The 24,951-nt window shown below is 40.1% G+C and overlaps 1 protein-coding gene across 10 annotated transcripts in view; it reads left to right on the forward strand.

Annotated features, from left to right (window-relative positions):
• Positions 1 to 24,951, forward strand: part of Thrb (thyroid hormone receptor beta) — a 388,991-nt gene that overhangs the window by 34,061 nt on the left and 329,979 nt on the right. For 5 of the 10 annotated variants that reach the window (XM_029469084.1, XM_029469083.1, XM_029469081.1 and 2 more), the window contains exon 2: positions 10,271 to 10,343. The exons of 3 other annotated variants lie outside the window; for them this stretch is intronic. The gene's annotated coding sequence lies outside the window, so the exon portion shown is untranslated. The remainder of the gene's footprint in view (positions 1 to 10,270; positions 10,344 to 24,951) is intronic. 2 more of the 10 variants (XM_029469085.1, XM_021181161.2) reach the window with 1 other exon arrangement.

Here is a 24,951-nt window from a genome sequence, read left to right on the forward strand (position 1 = left end):
GATAGCATTGGAAATGTAATTGAGGAAAATACGTAATAAAAAAAAAAAAGAAGGGAATTATAAGAAGAAAAGGAGCTCACATAAGTTCTTTATGACAATATTTCTCTTCAAACTCTTTTCCTCTGCTGATCAGAAAAACAGCTCATCCTTAGCTAGGCTACACTGAACCTATCCTTGTAAATGCCAAGCATAGGCCAAACTTTAAAGCAGGTAGCAATATTCCATTCAATTTGTAATACCTTAGTACAACCCACAAACTGTGCATATCACCTATCTCAGGTGTGTACAGTTGAGTGATTGTAGTGTATTTAGTTGACAGCCATTGCTGCTATAAATTTAAGACACTTCTATCACCCTCAAAGAAAGCTCCTGATGGCCAGCCATCTCTTGTTTCCAGCCACACTCCAGTCCTAGGCACAGATAAACCCCTTTCTGTCTCTGAGCCCGATTCCAGACATCTCAGATATATGCAGTTATGAAAAGCTGGCCTTAGTGACTGTCTCTCTCTCCATCTAGCACATTATATTCAAGTCTATTTAATGTTCTGGCATGTGTTTGTGATTCGTTAATTTTATTGCTCAGATTCCATCATTTGTATTATATTTGTTCATTCATTAGCTAATGGGGTTTCAAGGGTTTTAATTTTTGACTGTTTTGAACAAGGTTGCCGTGAACATTAGACCATGTATTTTTAGGTGGAGGTATATTGGGTATTCTCATTCCCTTGGGTATATATCTACAACTAGAATCACTGGATTTCTAGAAATCTTTGTTTGACATTTGGAAAATCTGCTAAACTTTCTTCAAACGTTCTAACATCAGTGTGTGCAGTTTCTGATTTGTCCACAACCTTACCAGCATCTGTTTTAATTTGTCTATTTATTGATGACTATCCTAAAAGGGGAGAAATGGTACCTGTTTTAGGCTTGGGTTTGCATCTCACCTGTGGCTAATGATACTGAGCATCACTGCATTGTTTAGTAACAATTTATATATTTATATATTTTTGTTTATAGAGAAATGCCCTCTTAGATCTTGACTGGTTTCGTTTCTGTTGCTGTAGTAAAAAAAAATCCCAACAAAAAGCTTAAAGAAGAAAGGGTGCAGGAGTATGAAGCAACTGGTTATATCACATTCACAGTCAAGAGCACAGAGCAATGAATGCATGCATGCTTAATTGCTTGCTCATCTGTCCTCAGCTCAGTTTTTCTACTCTTATACTGTTCAGAACCCACCTCTGTCTAAGGAAGAGTGCTGACCACAGTGGTACCAGATCTTCCTATATTAGTGACTTACACACACACACACACATGCACATGCAAATATGTCCACAGTTTGACCAGTTACAAAAGTCCCTCATTGAGACTCCCTCCCATTGGTGACTTTAGCTGACAAGCACAGGCACTTTGCCTATTCTAAATTTTCATTTGTATTTTTGTTACTGATCTCTTCATGTATTTGTGATGCATATTTGGTCAGATGTATCATTTGCGATTTTCTCTCTTTTTATAATTTATTCTTGAAAGATTTTGATTCCCTTTTATTATTTTTAAATAGATGGATCATGCAAAACAAGGACCATTAATAAGCAGAAGCAGGGGTCTCTCTTCTTAAGATAGCTGTGGCTCAGCAGAAAAATGTATAAGTTATGGTTCAGTTGTTTGATAATAAGCACTTCAGCATCAATTAAAAAGGCAATTCTCAAGTTATGAAGATATAAGTCAGATACATGCTTACATGAAGCATATCAAATATTTGTGGAGTATTAATATTAATAAGAACAGTGGAGACATACATGGTCTTACTAATGGGGGTGACAGTCATGATCCACAAAATATTATTAAAATCTACATAGATGAGCTCATTAGCTTTTGTTGTCAACTTGGCAGAATCTAGACTCACTTGGGAAGGAAGTCTTGGTGAGGAATTGTCTAGATTTGGGGTATCTGGGAGTGGCTGGTTTTGGTTCAGCCTTATTTTAGGGCCTGGGTTATGTAAGCTCAGAGAATTCCAGCAGGGCACTAAGCATGCATGCATTCCTTCCTCTCTGCTCTTCACATTGGGTATGAAGTGAGTATGTAACATATTAACAGTCCAGACACTGTGATTTCCTCACAATGATGGACTGGACTATAGCCTGGAACTGAGCCCAAAGTCATGTCTCCCTTAATATGCTTTCTGTCAGGGTGTATTGTCACAGAGAAATAAAGCTAGGTCAGTGTGTTAGGCAGCTTCCATTATCCTTTAGGGATTTTTGATCGCCTCCTTTGTGTTTCCAAGTGCTGAATCTTTTATTTCACAATATTTATTCACAGGTTTAACTCCCCCCCCCCCCACACACACACAGAGCTGCACACTTTTCACCATGGACAATGTTCTGAGGATTGACTTACCAGATGTTCTTGCAAATGTCAGAGAATGTTCTGAAGATGTCTGCATGTCACTGGATGATAGCTCAAGATTGGCACTGATCATATGGCCTGTCATTGACTGTTATGTGTGTATGTACATTCATTCTCTCTCTCTCTCTCTCTCTCTCTCTCTCTCTCTCTCTCTCCATAGTCAATGATGCTGATATTTTCATTGGTCTCTTGAGATAGTGTTAGAAGTCTTCAGAAGTACACTGTTTCCTCACTGAACATCACTGATCACTGATCATTGCACTGCCAATAGTCCAGATTCTATGCTAAGGAGCTAGAAGTTTGATGGTGGATGAAACAAATCTCCACAACTACAACAATAATAAATTGTAAAGTGAAAGTACAAGTTAACATGACAACGTTTTGGTTGCTGTGGAGGGAAAGAGTGAAAGGATGCTAGCCAGAATAATGGAGAGCCAACTTTAAATTGGGCTGGAGGAAACAAAGGGTAGATAAGATGGCTTAGGTGGTGTCTTCTACAGGAGATGAAGAACACTGCATCTAGGAACAAATGTCATGAAAAGGCCCTGAGGCAGGGAAGAACTAGATAGACTTAAAGGGTAACAATTAATGGGGAATGAATATGCTATTGGAGGTGGAAATATGGAGTAGCTGAAATCTGAGGGGGAAGCACAGACGCTCACAGGCCACCTGGGGGACTGTGGATCCTGTTCAGAAAGTGGTTAAATGATTTTGAAGATCATCGTAGCAGAAATACCATACTTTGACTAGACTTTGAAAAGGTCAGATTGGCTATTTCATCAATATTCTATGACTGTGAGGTACTAACAGATGACAACCTAGGGGCTCTTCTCTTCTAAGGGTGACAGAAATGCTGAGCTGGCAGTGGACAACCAGTGAGATTGGGAAACAGTGATCTGGTTACAAGTGTGTGTTCAAAGGGGCAAAGTTAAAATATTAACTCTCTTCTTCCCAGCTACTTAGCCTTGGGCAAATTAGTTTCCCAAGGTCACCAAGGCATTAGTAGTAATCCAGTATAAATAGGATCCTCTTGTGGAATTAATATGGAAATGGGAGTTAGTGTTATGCAAGTGTTCTCAGGTCCCTGACACACCCCAAATGCCCTCATTAAGTAGAGCTGTTTATTTGCTATTTTCACCTCTTATGTGGACAGGTACTGGGGATCCTCTGGGTGAAGAAGAGGAAGGACACAGTGATTAAGATTCCAGGACTAGGTATTTGGTGGTTCCAGTTCCAATGGTAGAGAAATGTGGAGAGAAGAGCTGGAGGAAGAGATTCAATTAGTATAAGCTCTCAAAGTGGACATGACAGGTAGCTGGGATCTGAAGGTCTGAGTCACATCCCAGACCAGAGACAGAACAAACCAAAGCACAGTGGATCCATTTGCAAAAAAAAAAAAAAGTCAGTATTTAGAATCTCCCTCACCCCAGACAAGGTAATGAAAAAATGTAAGAGCCTACCTTTGTCAGAGGAAAGGTAGTTATATATTGTTACCACACAGACCTTTGAACCATTCTCTGTTTACTACTTGAGCGGCTACAAGTAGTCTACATGAGGTTGTCGGAGGCTGAGACCCGAGAGGAAGAAGCATGGGCCAATCCTCTGTTGGTGCTTGAGGGCTGGCTGCAGTGTTGAGCTGGTTCCTGGGCAAAGGGGAGTGGGAACACCTCTCTTTCAAATGTCTGCTGCCTCTGTAGTGTTTCTCTTCTGTTGTCATGATAAAAACATCCTGCAGAAAGAGACATAAGGGGGAAAAGGGTTTATTTGACTTACAATTCTAGGTCATAGTTCATTATTTTGGAGAAAATAAGGCAGGAACTCAAGACGCTAGTCAGATCACATCCACACTCAAGAGCAAATGGAAAATAAATGTATCCCTGCTTACTGCCTGTACTCTTCCAGAGTCCAGAGTCCCTGTCTAGTGCCTGTACACAATGGGCTGGGTCTTTATTTCCATGTCAATTACCAATCAAGACAATCCCCACAGAAATGGCCACAGACAAACCTGATTTCTAAACTGAGACTTTATTCCTTGTTGATTCTAGATTTCAACAAGTTTACATTGACAACTAACCATCACAGTAGTAGACATTTCTTATAGGTAAAGAGCAGAAATGATACCTGTAAGCTGCATAGGCCACTGCCTGGAAGTTCATGCCTGAGACCTTTTCCCGAACAAGACTCCCCCTGCCATTCCTATCTCAGCTGTAAACATCTCCACCACCTTCCCAGCACCCTGCCTACCTCTACTGGGAGAGGATAATGGGAAGATAAGAAAGGAAGTAAGAGACATAAGGACCAGGTTGAGGGTAGTGAGAACATACTGGATACAAACTCTGAGGGAGTCCCAAGTGAGTAAGTAATCAAGACAAATATTTCAATGCATTCTTTAAAAACTGAAACCAAAGTACAAGAGATCCATGACAATGGAATACTTATTTTTAATGAAGTCAGAATTGGTCTTTGCCAATCTACCCTGACCTCAAGCTCGGTTACTTAGTGGAACACTGAGATCTGGCCCCCAAGTTACCGCATTTTTCTCAGAGTCAATACTTGTCATCAGCCCTACATAATTCAGGCATTTCTAGATGTTAAGTACTCCAGAATGTGACCTAATCCTAGGGTTCTGGGTGCACTGAGTTTGGGGCTTGAGGGTTTAATCAACCCACTTAAAACAAAGTTCCCAGCTTTCCCCACCTTCATAAACCTGGAACTTGTACAAGTACCAAATGAAGCTGGTATTTCAAAGTCTGTTTCAGATTCAGGTGCTGGAGTCTGACACCCCTTACCAACTTGCAGAGAGTTTCCTATGCAGCAGGGACAGAGAGCCCAGCACAGCCATTCTGAGTGAGAGCTGATTGCTCTGCATGAGCCTGTAAGCTGCCAATGAGACTCTCTGGTCACGAGAGAGAGAAGACAAGCAGAGGTCTCGTATCCCCAGAGCTCCCTTAACATTTTCACTTAGAAAGCTAAAGGTAGGTCAGGTGGCTCCTGGCTTTGGCTCCTTCCCCCCAAAAGTAAATTTTTTTTCCAGTAGAAACTACAGGGAAGCTTAAACATTGTGAGCAGGTGGATACTGAACACTCAAGTGGCAGCTGTCTCTCCATCGGTCAGATTTGTCTTGAAGATATTCCTTAGGGTTATGGAATACCACATAATTTTTTTTTTTTTTTTTTTTTGGTTTTTCGAGACAGGGTTTCTCTGTATAGCCCTGGCTGTCCTGGAACTCACTTTGTAGACCAGGCTGGCCTCGAACTCAGAAATCCGCCTGCCTCTGCCTCCCGAGTGCTGGGATTAAAGGCGTGCGCCACCACGCCCGGCTTCCACATAATTTTTAATTATGCTATTTGGATATGTTTTAATTAAAGAAGAAAATTGTCCTAATCTAAAGAGTATTTTGACATGTTCATTTGCACTCCTGGATAATGGCCTCTGGGAATGGAGTAACCTGGTTTGGTCCTAAGCTACCGCCACCAGGCATGACTGCTGTTAATGTCACTTTAAGATTGCAACATTGGTTTGGTGACCTTCATACCAGTCCACTGTAGAAACCTTAATCTCTATTCGAGGGGAGGGGGGGAAGTATGCCTGACAAAGATTGTCCTGTTGTTTGTTTGGGTTTATTTTTTTGGTTTGTTTTGTTTTTTAAAAACAAACAAACAAACAAAACCCGGTTTTCCATTTACCTGCACTTAAGAATACCTGGTTTAATTTCTCCAGGAGGATAAAGTTCATTATTGCACAACTCAGAAACTTATTTTCGAGTTTTTAGAGAAAATGAACAGAAGTGTCATACAGTGTACATGGTGCAAGCCCTTGTCGATACATAGGTTGGGTCATTTTAAAGAGAAAAGTAGAGCATTTTACACATAACCTAGAATGTGTACCTAAGTGTACAGAGGAGAGAGGGCATCATTGTTCACCCAGAATTATCTCCCAGACTTTGCCACTCATATCTGAATGCAGGATAACATCAGGACAAATAAGCTTTAAGGAGGTTTGCTGGTGTAAACACAGGGTCTGTTGTAATCTAGCAGGCCTGTTGCCCGGCCTTCTACAGGAACTCAGTACTTTATCCTTACTTCCCTTGAATTAATACTAATACTTTCCAGCTTATGAATATGTACCTAGTATCAGAGCTGTGCTTATGTTGTGTACCTCTGAGTCTGGACATGTGTGGGTGTGTGTACGTGTATGTGTATGTGGACCACAGAAGCAGACATCAGGGGTTTTCCTCAATCACTCCTCATCTTAGTTTTTGAGATGAGGGTTCTCACTGAAACTGAAACTCAGCAATGTGGTTAGGCTAGCTATCTAGAAAGCCTTAAGGATCCCCTAGTCTGTGCTTTCCCAGTTCTCCTGTCGTGGAAGGGAGTGTGTGTATGTGTGTGTGTGTGTGTGTGTGTATGTGTGTGTGTGTGTGTGTGTGTGTGTGTGTGTGTTGTTTAAAGAACTAAGGTAATTTTTGAAATGGAAAAATATTGAAATCAAATTATGACATTTTACTTGAAGGGATCTAATTCCCTTTCCCTCATCATTATAATTCATTACTAAGATTAACATTTGTGCAGAAAAATCTTGCCAGTGTATTGTTTTGAGTTAAGATTTCCCTACAGGCCAAGTGTTTAGCTAAAAGATAAAATTAATATTCTTTAGATTGAGTCCATTAATTTGAAATGCCTTTGTACATCTTCCAAAAGCCTTTTGCACAGATATGATGTCTGTAGACAAATATCTGCATAAAAAAACTGATACTGACTCTGTTTTCGAGAAAGTTAAATATCCCACTGCAAGTTGGGGTTGTGGGACTAAACAATGGTCTATTACCAAGCAGGAAAAGTAAGTTAGGTTCTTTCTCAATGAGTTTAAGTTTGGCTCTGCAATCTGTCCTTGGGGGTGGTCTCCAGCTTGGGACACTTGCATGGTCCTAGAGCTTTGTTGTCAAAATGCCAATTTCTGACAAATGTCAGGTAGATCTTGCTGGGAATTTTTTACGTGATATACTGCATTTCTAAGCACACTGACCTGGTTTCAGAAATGGGCCATGCATATGGGAAGCCACAAAAGTGGCTGAGAGCAGATTTAATGAATGAAGACTCATTGCATGCTTTGTTCTGTGTCAGCTGAAACAGCTTGCTTAGCAGTCATGGTGACATCTACATGATTTCCAGTTCCATTTGATTCTTTCTTTGCTTTGGGGACCAATTATATAGCCACCTTTTTGCACTTCTGTGACCTTCTTTTACTTCCTAGCACTCAAATCAAGAACTAACTCTGCCCCTGCCTCTGTTCTGACCACCTACTCTCTGCCTTCCTCCATCTGTTTAACTGCTGTCTTTGGGGTTATCCTCAATGCTTTCTCTCTGGAATCTGAGCTCACACCTCCCTCCACACCTGTGTGGTCCCTCCTGTCACCCATTTCACCTGGTACACACTGTCCTTTGCTGTCATCTGCTGGTCTGCCTTCTCCTCTCTCTCCAAAGCCATCAGTTGTCCTTTCTTCTCAGAAACAAATTTTCTGGATTCCAAAACTTTCTGTCTCTTGACCATTTTAATGTGCATTTTTGCCATTCAGTCTGAGCTTCCTGAAAATCTTTAAAGACCAAAGTGTCTATTTTCCTGTGTACTTTGTAAATTCCTGGCAAATGCTTGGGGGTTGTGCCTCAGTTTGGGAAATGTTGTCTTGAACCTAGTTCTGTCAGGTGAGAGACAGACCAGCCATCTAATGAAGAGCTGAACATTGAGGTTGCCCACTGTAGAGAGCACTGTCTGTTATCTTTGTACTTCACCTTTGCTCACTATTAGCAACAAGCTGTAAAAACGCCAATATCATTGCCCAAGGGGAGCAATCTGTTGTACATTGCATTCACTCCCTCTGGCGGTGGACACCATTGATGTTATTACTATTATTATTTTGGGTGCCATTATTGCCTTTCTCAGTTAAGCAGACTCCAGTTTTCAAAGAAAAGGGATTTTCCAAGATTTTTCTTCAGGCCTGGGGACTGAACCTGAAGCCGCAAGTCCACCATGTCACCACTTTATCACTGAGCTCTATCCCCAGGTCTTTTACATTTCCTTATTTGTCGTAAGATCTCCTAAGTTACTTAGGTTAGTCTTAAACTTGCTGTACCATCCAGATTGGCTTTAAACTGCCTGTTCTTCTGCCTGGTCCCTGGAATGCTAAGATGATATGTGAGCATCACCACACATTGAGGGCTTGATCTTTATGCTCATTATCCAGATGTTTGCACCTATCAGGTTATATTCTTCCCTTTAGTGGTAAATCACAAGTGAAAACTGAGAGTCGTTGAGAGACTCTTGGTACTCCTGTGTTTAAACAAGCTGATAATGGCTTTCAGGGAAGACTGGGAGCTCTCAAAATGCTCAGATGACAAGCTCTGTAAAGCTCCTTCTGGATGATGGTGGAAAATGCTTTCTTTCCTTGCAGCCCGTGGTCTTTGGCTTGGCTCTGAGGAATCTCTCCTTTCTTTTTCACTTATAAATCCCTGGGATGACCGCAGCTGACCTAAGTAACTCAAGATGACTCTTCACCTGGACATCTTGCCTGATTCGTATCTATGGTCCTTTGTTATGGACCACTTATAAATTAAGGATAAGGAATATGACTATATCTAAAAAATCATTTTCATACACCCACACACATGCAAGAACTCAGAGGTTTAGATTTTTAAACCAGGTGTACTGGCCTGCACTTATAATCACAACTATTTAGAAGAGTAAGGTAGAAAGATTAGTAGTCCAAACTCACAGTAGACTACAGATGAAGGAGATCAGACCAACCTAGACACTTTAGTGAAACCCTTTCTCAAAATAATATAAAAAATGGGGTTGTCAACGTGACTGAGCAGGTAAAAGTACATGTCATCAAGTCCAACAACCTGAATTTGATCCCCAGGACCTGCATGGTGGAGGGAGAGGACAAGTCTGTTGGCTGCCACACTCATACCATTAAACATGTACATGCTCACACACATACAGAACAAATGAATAAATGTAATAAAGTTGAGAAGGTAATGATAATGCCAAAAATGAAGACAAACCACTAAAGTAAAAATAACTTGAAAAATGCAGTTAGGGCTAGGGATATAGTTCAATGATAGTGCACTTGCCTGGTGTCTACCAAGGGCTGAAAACCAGTAAGCAAACAAATAAGGACAGGAATGTGGATTTGGTAGACAGGTGCTTCTTTGTTCTAATGGGAGCATCTGTGAGTTTCTGCCACATCAGCATCTGGGCAGAAGCACAATGCCTGCCATGACTACCTGTGGCCAGAGGTCCTTCTAGCCCTGAGCTGCAATTGCTTTGGCACATCCAGATTTTTAATGGTAGAAAGGTAGACATGGGCAGAGTTGAGCAGGAAGTTATGAAAAGGTGAGGGATTATAAGAAAGCAGCCACACCCAGAAAAATGGGTTTCTGGGAAACTCCATTTAGAGACCAGGGTAGCTAGTGTCCCCAGACCCCGTGTGTTCCTCTGAGCTTGTGCAGAGGATATCATTTAGGCAAAGGTGTCCTTCTACCCTAAAAGGCATATACAGTGTTCTTTGACAATAATCTTTTTTTTCATTCTTTAAGAACCTTCATTCCTGAGTTCACCATTAAGCTCTAGAATTACTTCATCTGGTATTCAGAGAAAGCTATTGTAACACCTTGGTCCTTCTGTATACATATCGTCACATCACAGCCTCACTACTCTGCTCTAGTTAAGCCTTTGTTCCTTATGTATGCTTAATCCATTGAGACTGTTTCTCAATGCACTAAATAGTCATCAAAATATACTTACTTAGTAACCTAATATACTATTGTATATGGGGACAGAAGCTGCTAGCTGATTGTGTTTTCTTACAGAGTGATGCAGCCTGGAACAGCCTGGTAGCCCAGATCTTCTCACCTTGGTAATGCTTCTCTTGAAGTTCCTGAAGTATGTACAAAGGGCCTCTGCATTTCTCCTGCTCCCTGTAGATGTAACTGCATACCTAATTCTTCCCCTCCCCCTCCCCACTCCTCTTTATCCCAAGCCCCTCCCACCCTCTACTTCCCTTGATTATTTTGTTCCCCATTGAGCTTCTTTCCTCTTGAGCTTCATGTGGTCCATGAGTTGTATCATGGGTATTTCACACTCTTGGTCTAATATTGACTTATCAGTGAGTACATACCATATGTATAATTATTTTAGGATGAAATGCTCTATACATACATGTTAAATCCATTTGGTCCATAAATTCTATTAGTTTCGCTGTGTCTCTGTTTAGTTTCTGTTTCCATAAACTGTCCATTGATGAGAGTAGGGTGTTGAACTCTCCCACTGTTATTGTGGAGGGTGCAATGTATGTTATAAGTTTTAGTAAAGTTTCCTTTATCAATGTGGATGCCTCACATTTGGATCATAGATCTTCAGAATTGAGAGTTTGTCTTGGTAGATTTTTCTTTTGATAAGTATCAAGTGTCCTTCCTTATTCTTTCTGATAAATTTGGGTTGAAAGTTGATTTTATTCAATATTAGAATGGCTACTCCAGCTTGATTCTTGGGACCATTTGCTTGGAAATTTTTTCCCAGCATTTCACTCTGAGGTAGTGTCTGTCTTTGTTACTGAGGTGCATTTCCTATATGCAGCAAAATGCAGGGTCCCGTTTACATATTCAGTCTGTTATTCTCTGTCTTTTTATTGGGGGAATTGAGTCCATTAATAGTAAGAGATATTAAGGGAAAGTTAGTGTTGTTTCCTGTTATTTTGGTTGTTAGAGTTCGGATTATGTTTCTGTGGCTATCTTCTTTTGGGTTTGTTAAAAGAACATTAATTTATTGCTTTTTTTGGAGTTTCCCTCCTTCTGTTGGAGTTTTCCATCTATTAATCCCCTGTAGGGCTGGATGTGTGGAAAGATATTGTGTAAATTTGGTTTTGTCATGGAATATCTTGGTTTTCCTATCTATGGTAATTGAGAATTTTACTGGATATAGTAGCCTGGACTGGCATTTGTGTTCTCTTAAGGTCTGTAAAATATCTGCCCAGGTTCTTCAAGCTTTCACAGTCTCTGAAGAGAAATCTGGAGTAATTCTGATAGGTCTAACTTTATATGGTACTTGACATTTTCCCTTTAGTGATTTTAATATACTTTCTTTGTTTAAGTGTATTTTGTGTTTTGACTATTATGTGGTGAGAGGAATTTCTTTTCTGGTCCAATCTATTTGGTGTTTTGTAGACTTCCTATGTGTTTATACGCATGTATTTCTTTAGGTTAGTGAAATTTTCTTCTACAATTTTGTTGAAGATATTTACTGGTCCTTTAAATTGAGAATCTTCACTCTCTTCTGTACCTATTATCCTTAGGTTTGATCTTCTCATTGTGTACTGGATTTCCTGGATGTTTTGGGTTAGGAGCTTTTTGAATTTTGCATTTTCTTTGACTGTTGTGTCAATGTTTTCTATGGTGTCATCTGCACCTGAGATTGTCTCTTCTATCTCTTGTATTCTGTTGGTGATACTTGCGTCTATGATTCCTGATCTCTTTCCTAGGTTTTCTATATCCAGGGTTGTCTCTTTTTGTGGTTTCTTTATTGTTTCTATTTCCACTGTTAGATCCTGTATGGTTTTGCTCAATTCCTTCACCTGTTTGGTTGTGTTTTCCTGTTATTCTTTAACTTATTTTTGTGTTTCCTCCTTAAGGACTTCTACCTGTTTACTTGTGTTCTCCTGTATTTCTTTAAGGGAGTCTCTTATGTCCTTCTTAAAGTCCTCTATCATCATCATAATATGCAATTTTAAATCTGAGTCTTGTTTTTCTGGTGTGTTGGTGCACCCAAGGCTCGCTGTAGTGGGAGAAATGGGTTCTCTTGATGCCAAGTAACCTTGATTTCTGTTGCTTATGTTCTTGCCTTTGCCTCTCACCATCTGGTTATCTTTGGTGTTAGCTTTGGTGTTTCTGACTGTTGCTTGTCCCTCCTGTAAGCCTGTCAGAATTCTTGGGAGACCAGTTCTCTCTGGGAATAATATAAGTATGGAGAGCTATGGCACAGCGTCAGCTCCAGGATACAGACAGAAACTGGAAGGATTCTGTCCTCAGCTGTTCCTTGGTTACTGTGTCCTGAGGTCTTCAGGCAGGTCCCTCAGAGCAGAAGTGGTGGTCTTTCCTGAGCTCACAAGCTTAACAGCACTGCTGGAGACCAGCTCTCTCCTTGTGGTATTTGGGTATGGAGAGCTGTGGCAGAGGATCAGCTTAGGACAATATGGCACAGAGTCAGCTCCAGGTGCAGATGGAAACTGGAAGGATCTTGTCCTCGGCTGTACCTTGGTTCCTGTGTCCAGCTGGCTCTGGGTGAGTCCCTCCTGGGCCAGAAATTTGAGCAGAAGTGGTGGTCTTACCTGTGCTCACAGGTCTGTTGGCACTCCTGGGAAACCCACTGTCTCCTGACTGTACTTGGGTATGGAGCACTGTGGCACAGGATCAGCTCCTGGTGAAGACAGAAATTATTTTTAATGATCTTTTATAATGTTTTAAAGTTAGAGTTTTAGCCACTTAAAGTTAGTTTCAAAACACAGAATGAGGCAGCAATACACTTCTAACTCTTCAGATATCTGGTAACATTTATTGGACTATTTCTCTTAACTGATCCATGATTAAATTGAATTTCCTTGAGTCAAACTACATTTCTGTGAATGGGCTGAATTTTATTTCTTTAGGCATTTTCAATCACTGAGAAACATATCATGCTTTGTATGACCTATGACAGTTGGTACAGCAAGATTTTGTGTATGACATGAGCAATTGATTCTTTCATTGGTCTCTCTTTGGAATCTTTGACCATAATTACCGTTCTTCAGGCATTCATTAAAATCTTAATATACTATATATGGACTTGTGTATAAACTGAGTTATCTTACAAGTCTTTCTCTTAGACCAAGGTGGCTAGTGAAATGTTTTCTTGAGCAGTCTGTTGTTTCTAGGTATCATACTTTTTTTTATTGAATTATATTGAAAGGATCTTTCTCTAGGGTGTTTATAAATGGTATTATATGAAAGCCACATATTTTTCTATTTGAAAATAGAATATGAAATAGCTTTCATATATGGTAGAGCAATTGCCTGACACATAGGGCATGAGATGCAATCATTAGGACTATTTTTTTTTAATTTTTACTAAACTAGTACAATTTATTTTAAAATATACAATTCAGTATTGACATCTTAAAGTCATCAATATAATTATTTATTTTTTTATTATTTTCTTTATTTACATTTCAAATGTTATCCCTGTTCGTCTCTTCCCCTCAGAAAACCCCCCATCCCCTATCCTCTACCCCTGTTCACCAACCAACTCACTCCCACTTCCCTGTCCTGGCATTCCCCTGTACTGGGGCATCAAGCCTTCACAGGACCAAGAGTCTCTATTCCGATGTCCAACAAAGCCATCCTTTACTACATATGCAGCTGTAGCCATGGGACCCTCCATATGTACTCTTTGGTTGGTGGTTTAGTCCCTGGAAGATCTAGGATTACTGGTTGATTCGTATTTTTGTTCCTCCTACAGGGCTGCAAACCCCTTCAGCTCCTTGGGTGCTTTTCTAGTTCCTCCATTGGGAACCCTATGCTCAGTCCAGTGGTTGGCTGAGAGCATCCACCTCTGCATTTGGCAGAGCATTTCAAGATAAAGCTATATTGGGCTCCTGTCAGCAAGCACTTGTTGGTAGCCACAATACTGTCTGTGTTTGGTGGTTGTATATGGGATGGATCCCCAGGTGTTGCAGTCTCTGGATGGCCTTTTCTTCAGTCTCTGCTCCACACTTTGTCTCTGTATCTCCTCCCATAGGTATTTTGTTCCCCTTTCTAAGAAGGACTAACGTATCTACATTTTGGTCTTCCTTCTTCTTGGGCTTCATGTGGTCTGTGAATTGTATCTTGTGTATTTCAAGCTTCTAGGACAATATCTACTTATCAGTGAGTATATACCATGTGTGTTATTTTGTGATTGGGTTACCTCACTCAGGATGATATTTTCTAGTTCCATCCACTTGCCTAAGAATTTCATGAATTCATCGTTTTTAATAGCTGAGTATTACTCTATTGTGTAAATGTACCACATTTCCGGTATCCATTCCTCTGTTGAGGGACATCTGGGTTCATTCCAGCTTTTGGCTATTATAAATAAGGCTGCTAAGAACATAGTGGAAATTTATAATAATAGTTAAATATTTCTTAAGTATACATGATATCTTATGAAGCTAAAAGTAATATGCACTCAACCAGTTTTTAAAATCTATTTGGAATATTAAACATGATTGAAGTAGAATAAAATCTCTTCTAAAGTCCTCTATGAAGGTAAATTGTGACAAGTTCCTGATTAGATAGAAAACATTCCATCTCCAAGGTAGAAAAAACAGCATAACTGTGGCTTCATATAATGAATTGAGTAGTGTTCCTTCTGTTCCTCTTTTGTGGAATTGTTGGAAGAATATTAGTATTGGATCTTTGTTGAAGGTCTGATAGAATTCTGCATTAAACTCATGCTTTTTTTTTTAAGTAGGGAGATTTTAATGACTGCCTCTATTTCTTTAGAGGTTATGGGACTATTTAAATGGTTTATCTGATGCAGATTTAACTTTGGTACCTGGTATCTGTCTAGAAAATTGTCCATTTCATCCAGATTTTCAAGTTTTGTTGAGTATAGGCTTTTGTAGTAGGATCTGATGGATATTTTTTAAATTTCCTCAATTTCTAATGTTATATCTCCCTTTTCATTTCTGATTTTGTTAATTTGAATGCTGTCTCTGTGCCCTCTGTATGGACTGGCTAAGTGTCTATCTATTTTGCTGATTTTCTCAAAGAACCAGCTCCTGGTTTTGTTGATTCTTTGTATAATTATTTTTGTTCCTACTTGGTTGATTTCAGCCCTGAGTTTGATTATTTACTGCTATCTAGTCCTGTTGGGTGTATTTTCTTGTATGTTCTAGAATTTTCAGGTGTGCTGTTAAGCTGCTACTGTATGCTCTCCCCAGTTTCCTTTTGGAGGCACTCGGAGCTATGGGTTTTCTTTTTAGTACTGCTTTAATTGTGTCCCATAAGTTTGGGTATATTGTGACTTCATTTTCATTAAATTCTAAACCCTTTAATTTGTTTATTTCATTCTTGACAAAGTTATCATTGAGTGGGGAATTGTTCAGCTTATATGTATATGTGGCTTTCTGTTGGTGTTTTTGCTATTGAAGACCACCCTTAATCCTTAGTGGTCTGAAGAATGCATGGGATTATCTCAATCTTCTTGTATCTGTTAAGAAAATTTTTGTGACTGATTATATTGTCAGTTTTGGAGAAGGTACCATGAGGTTCTGAGAAGAAGGTATATTCTTTTGTTTTAGGATGAAATGTTCTACTATTAAAAACCATTTGGTCCATAACTTCTGTTAGTTTCAATGTGTATCTGTTTAGTTTGTGTTTCCATGATCTGTTCATTGAAGAGAGTGGGTGTTGAAGTCTCCCACTATTACTGTGTGTGGTGTAATGTGTGCTTTGAGCTTTAGTAAAGTTTCTTTTATGAATGTGGTTGCCCTTGCATTTGGAGCATAGATCTTCAGAATTGAGAGTTCTTCTTGGTAGGAATTTCCTTTGATGAATATGAACTGTCCTTCCTTATCTTTTTTGATCCTTTTGGCTGACAGTCGATTTTATTCAATATTAGAATGGCTATTCCAGCTTGTTTCTTGGGTCCATTTGCTTAGAAAGTTGTTTTCCAGTCCTTTACTCTGAGGTATTGTCTGTCTTTGTCACTGAGGTGCATTTCCTATATGCAGAAAAATGCTGAACTCTGATTATATGTAGTCTATTATTCTATGTCTTTTTATTGGGGAATTGAGTCCATTGATGTTAAGAGATATTAAGGGATAGTGATTGTTGCTTCCTGTTATTTTTGATATTATTTTTTTATGATTGTATGGCTTTCTTCTTTTGGGTTTGTTGAAAGAAGATTACTTTCTTGCTTTTTCTAGGGTGAAGTTTCCCTCCTTGTGTTGGTGTTTCTGTCTATTATCCTTTGTAGGGATGGATTTGTGGAAAGATATTGTGTAAATTTGGTTTTATCATGAAATACCTTGGTTTCTCCATCTACGGTTATTGTGAGTTTTGGTAGGTATAGTAGCCTGGGCTGGCATTTGTGTTCTCTTAGGGTCTGTATGGCATGTGCCCAGGATCTTCTAGCTTTCGTAGTCTCTGGTGAGAAATCTGGTGTAGTTGTGATAAGTCTACCTTTATATGTTGCTTGACCTTTTTTCCCTTACTGCTTTTAATATTCTTTCTTTGTTTATGTGCATTTGGTGTTTTGACTATTATGTAATGGGAGGAATTTCTTTTCTGATCCAAACTATTTGAAGTTCTGTAGCTCTCTTGTATGTTTATGGGCATGTCTTTCTTTAGGTTAGGAAAGTTTTTCATTGTTAGATCCTGTATGTTTTTGTTCAATTCCTTCACGTGTTTGGTTGTTTTTTTTCCTATAATTCTTTGAGGGATTTTTCTATTTTTAAGGACTTCTACCCATTTACCTGTGTCCTCCTGTATTTCTCTTTCTCTCTCTCTCTCTCTCTCTCTCTCTCTCTCTCTCTCTCTCTCTCTTTATTAGATATTTTCTTAATTTACATTTCAAATGTTATGCCCTTTCCTGGTTTCCCTTCAGAAAACCCCCTATCCCATCCCTCCTTTCTCTGCTCACTTCTGTCCTTCTTAAAGTCCTCTATCATTATCATTAGATGTGATTTTTAAGTCAAAGTCTTGCTTTTCTGTTGTTTTGGGGTATCCAGTGCTCATTGTGGTGGGAGAACTGGGTTCTGATGATGCCAAGTAGCCTTGGTTTCTGTTGCTTATGTTCGTGCCCTTGCCTCTCACTATCTGGTTATCTCTGGTAACAGCTGTTCTTGCTGTTTCTGATTGTTGCTAGTCCCTCCTGAAAGCCTGTGTGTCAGTACTCCTGGGAGACCAGTTCTCTCTGGGAGGAATATGAGTATGAAGAGCTGTGGCACAGGGTCAGCTCTGGGGTGCAGACAGAAACTGGAGGGATCCTGTCCTAGGCTGCTCCTAGTTTCCTGTGTCCTGAGGGCTTCTGACAGGTCCCTCAGAGCAGAAGTATTGATCTTACCTCTGCTCACAGGTGTTTCAGAACTGCCAGGAGACCAGCTCTTTTCTGGTTATATTTGGGTATGCTATGGCACAGGATCAGCTCTGGGTGCAGATAATTAGGACTGTTTAAAAACCAAATAAACAAACAAACACTATGTTTCTTATTATTGCATCAATTTCAATTTTTCCAATGACCTTTATCTTCACTGTGAGCTTTTAAATGTGAAATAGATATTAGTTACACCGTGATTAGAAAGTGTTGTCATTTTCTATGCTCTAAGAGCCATGGGAATTATACTAAAAGGAATTTTTCTCCTAAATTATTTATTTAAGGATGACTTTTGAAACAGAAAATGCTTCAAATTTTTACAAAATTCTCTCATTGGTTCTTGTGTTGGCTTCTGCTACCTCCTCTTCCTCCTCCTTCTCCTTTTTCTCCTCTTCCTCCTCTTTCTTCCCCTCCTCTTCTTTCCCATCCTCTTCTTCCCCTTCTTCAAACCAGGTGATCTATTTGTTGTTTCTATTTCTACTTGTGTCAATTCTAGATACTTCATATTATATTTAAAGACCGATCTTTTGTTATTAGTTTAAAATAGAGACTAGAACATAGAATTCTCTTAGATTTTTCAAGAGTTTTAAGTGTGTAATCCTCTTTCTAGTTCTTGGATTTTAGTTTGGAGTGCTGATTGTGTAATTGTGAACTTTTCAGGGAAGGAGTTTCTATTGTTTGTGCATGTCAGGATATGAATGTGGATGTAAGAGAACAACTTGACAATTTAGGGGAGTTGGTTCTCTCATCTCCACAGGTTTCTCATGACCAAACTCCAGTCACTCAGGTCATTAGGCTTGAAAGGACACCTGAACCATCTCAATGACCCTGGAGCTGTTTTCTGCCCTTCATTTCTGTAGCATAACCTCACTTTGATAGACATTATTTAATAGGATTTTTATATTACTGCTACTAGCCAGTAATGGGTACTCAAAGATTACCATGTAGAGACCAATTGGTACCCATGTTCTTTTGGAAACAGTGAACTTTCTGTCACCTTACACTCACCTCCTCCCAGCCCAGCTCTGCCACCAGCAGAAATGCAAATGTCATCAAGTAATTTAAACAACTCTGATAGTGAGGATATGAACTGAGGACAGATTTCATCTAAATAGAGTGGCTAGACATTGTCATGTTTGAGAATTCCATCACAGTTCTCTTGGGGTCATGTCATGACCATGGTCATAAATGGAGAATTTAGACAAATTGAACATGGAAGTATTTCATTCATAATGTTTGGATCAAAGGTCACTAAGAAAACTGTTCAGTCAATGGATAAACCTATCTGATGAAAGAACACAATAGACATTTAAATTTTAGAGAAAACTAGCCAACTGTAGGAGAGGGATTTATCTCCTTTGAGGGAAACATTATTATTGGGTCAGATGTTTCTTTGGGGGGGGGGGAATGTCTAATGAGGCAACTCTCTTTGTTTTCCCTGTTAGTGGCATGTAAGGACAGGCTATCCCAGTGGGCACAGGCCTTGCTTTTCGCAGTCATCACATAAAGTGAGATGTCAGACATAAGTAGGAGTCATGCATCTGTTAGGTCACTCTGTTTGTATTCATCTTGGTCCACTTAATGATGCCCTCTGAATGATGCATGTTTTGTAGAATACACTCTCTACAAATACAACATTTAACATTTCCTGTTCGTCCTTCAAGGATGAAGTTCAGATCATTCTGTATCAGAACACAGAGGGTTTCTCTAGATCCTTTTCCTGCAATAGTTCCTCAGAACATCTCAGCCATGTGACATCATAGATGAATCACCACCTGCTTGTTTGTCCACACTCTGCTTTAGGTAATGCCTGGGCATCAGAACACAGTGTCCTCCTTGAGTATTTTATGTATATAACATAAATTATTTTATATGAATTCAGAGTCAGAAGTTTGCTCCAGTGACTTGAAGATCAAACTGCTCTGCTCTGCAGACGACTGCCTTCAACAGGCAGCCTTGAGTGGGAGCTGAAGCTGATACTTGCTCCTTAGCTAGTTGCCAGTATGGGAATAGTAACTTCAGGTTCACAGTTGCAAAGAGTGCCATATTGCCAGCCCAGAGAGAGCTCAGATATCAGATGAGTCTGTAGCCCAGCTAAACCTTGCATTTTGGCTTTATGGGACCTAAATAAGGAAAGAGTTTAGGCAAACTAAGCCACAGAAACTGAGATCATAGCTGTGGGAGTTTAGGAAGCTGAGATTAATGGATAGGTATTTGCTGTGCAAAAGTAGATAGCTAGCAGTCACTCATTAGCCTGTATCCTCTTATTCCAGAAGATAATTTTCTTAATGTGATTCATATTTTATGTGTTCGCATCTGGAGCTCAGTTCATCCTTGACGGTCTCAGACTTAGCACCCACTTCCACGAGGAAAGGGAGTGACTGTTTTATTCTAAAATTATTTTCAGTATTAAATTTATGTCTTTTGAATTATATTTATTTATAATATGGCAATTTCTTTCATAGTCTTTTTTATATCTTAATAAATGAGTAAAACTAAACATTTTATATGTAGTTATTTTGAATTCTTGAAAATTTAGTCAGTGGAAATATAATTTTGAGTGAATAAATTAACTCTACGATTTGGATTGGATCTTAACAATAGTGTTTATTAAAGTGTGTGAGCTTCTAATGACTCTGGGGAGGGTGATCTTACATGCTGCACTGTGAGGGCCCACTCAGCCTTATCAGGGTCTTATTTTATATCTATGATTCTCATGCCAATATAGACAGTATCTATATCAAAGTTATGAGAGACATGAAACATGGATGTAGGATACATGCTTTCATAACAGAATTAGACACCACAGAGATAATTTCAGATCAAAATAATAGATCCCTGTTAAGTTTTAATTGGCTGTAGAAATCTGTTGTGCTTTCTCACTGTATTCTTAGAGGATTGTGTCCAGGACTTCCTCAGGTACACCAGATACTTGAACACATCTCAAAACCATTATGAAAATCCATATATAATTTGGCTATAACTATATGTATCTTAAATACTTTAACTATGTCTAGATTACTGACAATACATACCATAGGTTTCTATGTAGAGTCATAACCTTGTATTGCTTTAGGGGGTAATTGAAGAAAGAACTGTGTACATATTCTATAGCAATATAATTTTATTTCAAATATTTTTAATCTATAGTTACAGAGGGATGAGTCTACTTAAGTTTTTTTTTTCCTTAAGACAATCTGGAGGCTAAAAATGTGGTATGATAGATAGTACATGCAAAAATATGTAAATGAATTGTTTCCAAGTCAGTGGAAATCAGTAAATCAGGATTTCTGTAGTAGAGTTTATTTGAACCATGCAGTCGTTTTTAGTTTGCATGCTTTGAACTGCTGTGCCAGACAAAAATAAAGTTCCTTCTTTCTCCCATATGAGTGGTGCCTCCCTCATAGGGTTGGGAATTTCTGGGTGCTTCCCTAAATGGGGTCATGGTCAGAGAGAAGTAGGAATGAACAGGGAGTCATATTGGCAACCATACATGCAGTGGAGTGGTGGAGCTGTACATACTCAGGTCACAGAACATGTCTAATAGACTTCTTGCTCCTTGACTTTAGGATGAATTCTCCAGGGAAACAGAATTGCTTCATTAAAGAAGTTACTAAAGTGTAATAACAGCAGAACAGACTGAGCTGCTGTAAAGGAAACACACTTGTGCATGCCTAGCCACGGAAATAACAAATGATCCAAAGACACCAGCACACATAAAGGCCATGAAGCTTAACAATGCAGAAAGTCAGAGGTATGGTTCAGTAGAGTAGAAGGGAGTAAATAAAGCGAGATCTCAGATACATGGGAGAATTCCAGCTCTGGGATAGGTATGGAGTGTGGCTCCTGTAAAAGGGAGAAACTGATGGAAATGGGAGCTGTTTAGATAGTTCCCAGACCCTTACCCTAGGCTCCTGCACCTGCTGTGGCATCTGCCTGTATCTGGGAGCTAGGCTGCAGACTGGCAGATTCTTCCGTAGCATGGCTCTGCTCCCTTGGCTATGTGTGGAACTGTCTGAGTGCATATCACTTCAGAGCTATCTGGTGACCAGCCTAGGATGTTCACCCCAAACCACTGCTTTCCTTTACCTGGCCCCAGCCTGCTTCCCTCACTCCCTCAGGAATTTCCCCAAGAGTCTGACTTGCATAGGACTAGTCACTTAGGCTTCAATCCTGGAGGTACCTGCTTGAGATAGTCTTTGCTTTTATTGGGGGAGTGTCTTATAACTAGTCCTTTTCTCTGGCAGCAGTTTCTCCTTTCCCTTCTGAAGTGGGCCAACTAGCCATTCCTTAATGCTTTATTCTGAGATCCTCCTGTCAGCATCATCTCAGAAGTTCAGAATTTCTTCTTGTTTCATTCAAAGTCCTCTTCAGCAGCATTGAAGAGATGCTCCTCTCCCTGCCCCAGTATCAGGGATTCCACAGCACTTGTGGACTCAAATTATTCAGGAACATGGGTTTACCCATATACTCATACTTGCACAAACACATGCATGAGCACATGTATGCATGCTTGTACACATTTCTTTATTTCCTCTCCCATGGTGATAGAAAGATTGATGCCATGCCCCAGCTAGCAGTGTTCCTGAGACTCTGCAGAGGAGCATGAAATGTAGTCAGCATCCACTTTCTTGCTCCTAATATCTCTTTTTCTACCTTATGTGCCTGTTCTTTGTTTCTCTATGCAGACTTCCTTCTCACAGGTCACATGGCTGACTATCAACTGAGTAAGGTAGCAGTGGGAGAGGAAGTGACAAAACAGGGTCCTGAGGTTAGGGCTGGTTCCTGGCTTGGGAATCTAGATTGCTGAGCTTTGCTCCTGCCTCTGGAGTTCATCTGAGGATACCATGACCTTTAATCATGCCATCTGTCTTGATCAGTCTCTTCCCATAGGAACTGAGTACATTTACGTGGGCCCCACCTTATGACAATCTCATGAAAATGGGTAAGACAGTCCATCTAAGGTCATCTTAAGAATGGTGTCAGTCCCTGAGAAGCAGGAGACATTAGTCAGCTGAGGTATTCGGTATGACAGTGAGAAGCTCGCACAATGGAAGCATGGCTGAGGTGTGAATGCAAATGAAAGGGGATGTTGATGTCATCAAAGGGGCATCAGTTTCTGGAAGGGTTGAAGGGGCTGCTGTGCTCCCTGCCAGGAACATTGCTCTCTGGGTCCCAGCACATGCTTCGTTTTCTTGGTTGCACCATCTGCACTGGAGCTTGTTGGCATCAGGGGTGATGAAATCCAAAGACATAATAAAAATCTCCATGACTTTTTATGCTCAGGGGAGAAAAGACCCTGGTCTATACACTCATGATCGACATTAGGACTTAAGAATTTCATTTGAGCCAACCTCACTATGGTGTAACTTAGGGTAGTGCTTTACAGGGCAACTTCATCTTGGAAGTCCTGACTCTAGAATGAGAATATAAATCTATTTTCAGCATCGAGTAACTGTTTCTAAGATTACAATGGGAGGAGCTTCTCATGGAGTAAAAGCATCCCAGTGAGATTTTCTCAGATCAGTCAGGAAGCTGGATCAGTGGTTAGATGTGGGTTGTCTCCCAGGCCACTGGATCCAAGAGTCAAGGATGGTCTGAGCACAGAGAAATGTTAATTTTTTATGTCTAGCACTCAGAGGGAAGCTACAAACCACTCATCACTCCAGTCTTTCAGTCAATCACATAGATAACTAAATAAGAAACTTGTATGTGTGTTTATCTACATTTATGACTATATCTGCATATAATGGGTACCTTCCATATGGCTACTGGAAAGAACTTGACCTTGGAGTTCTGCCTCTCTCTTAAGCTCTGGGAGCTTTTCTTGTTTATTGTTGTACATCTGTAAACTGCACTGTTCTTTGCCACAGGCTATAGGGGAACACACAAGTTCTCACATTCCTTCCTCCCAGTACTGGCCTTTCCTTTCTGGGACTCTGTAGTGAGAATTTTAGTTCTATAAGCATGTTATAGGAATATGCTTTTGCTTTGAGTCCAGGTATGGGATATGAGGCTACCTTAAATTGTCCACAGCAGCTGGTTTTGGGTGTAATTCTTTGTTACCTATTTCTGGCCTTGGTTCATTGTACCATATTGCTACCCTTGACCTAGCCAATCCTCCACAGCCATCTTTCCTTATTTGATTTCTGTGATATTACCCTGTATTGTTTCTCCTTATGTCCCTGTGATCACCAGTGCTTGCTTCCTTCTTTATGCACTTTGACATCAGTGGTTTGCTTCTTTCTGTTTCCAGGTTTCTCTTCACATTTACCTTCTACTGTTTCTGGTTAAGCATCTGTAGTCTTGCCTGGCCTCTCTTCTTTCCTCTGTTTGGGGTCGTTTGCCCTATGTGTGTAATCAGCTGTTATAATTTGGTTTTCTACTCTGATACAGCAGTACAACCAGAAGCAATTGTGGATGGAAGTATTTGTTAGCCTTACTTGTTCTAACCACTGTCCATTATGAAGAGATATTGGGCAGGGACCTTGAGTCGGGAACTGAAGTAAAGGCTATGGAAGAACACCACTTACTGCCTTACTTCTGTAACTTGCTCAGCTGTCTTCCTTATGCAGCCCATGACCACCTACCCAGGATGGCATTTCCCACAGTAGGCTAGCTCCTTCCATTCTGTTTTTTGCACTACCACTTCCAGAACAGACCATTGCTATGTCCCACATAACTAATTCTTTCTGCCTTCTAAAAGTTTCAATATGAACACACACACCCATGAGGCCAGTTGTCTCTTTAGTGACTAAACTATTCCATAAATTCTCTAGTGTCCTATATGGAAGGCATAGCACTGATGTAGCCAGTCTTTACCTCATCTACTGCTGTCATCTGTCCCCGCTGTATACAGAGTCTTTCCTCTCTAAGGGGCCATCTCTCTGCCTTTGTGCATGGCATCTGTCCCCCTCAGCAACTTCTCTGTTCCTTCACAGCCATCTTGTATATGTTTCCATGAACAATGCCATGCTTTCTCTATGTGTCACCTGAGTGCTGTCAGAGTGTAGCCATAACTTTCCGTCCCAGAATGAGGTAAATAAGTAAGAATGTGTCCAACTTCTAGAATGATCTGTGGAAGGTGAAGGTCCTTCATATGGTGGTCTGCCCATGGAGATCTGCACGTGGAGATGGGTGGAGAGGCTGTGTTCTATGAAATTCTGCTGTCAATTCTGTTTTGGTAGTGTTTGATCCCCATGTACAATTATCTCCACCTTTAGCAACAAGACATGTGTGTCAAGTGCCCTGCCATGTAGAAGGATAAGAGCTGGAAGAGAACTTGAGGAGAATGGCCAGCTAGCCTTGTTGCATGGAAAGTGAAGGAGTTTAGGGACCCAAATGTACTCAGAGCTGGGAGCTTTTGCTTAAAACATTCCAT

Source organism: Mus caroli, chromosome 14 (assembly GCF_900094665.2).
Source record: "Mus caroli chromosome 14, CAROLI_EIJ_v1.1, whole genome shotgun sequence".
Classification (NCBI taxonomy): Eukaryota; Metazoa; Chordata; class Mammalia; order Rodentia; family Muridae; genus Mus; species Mus caroli.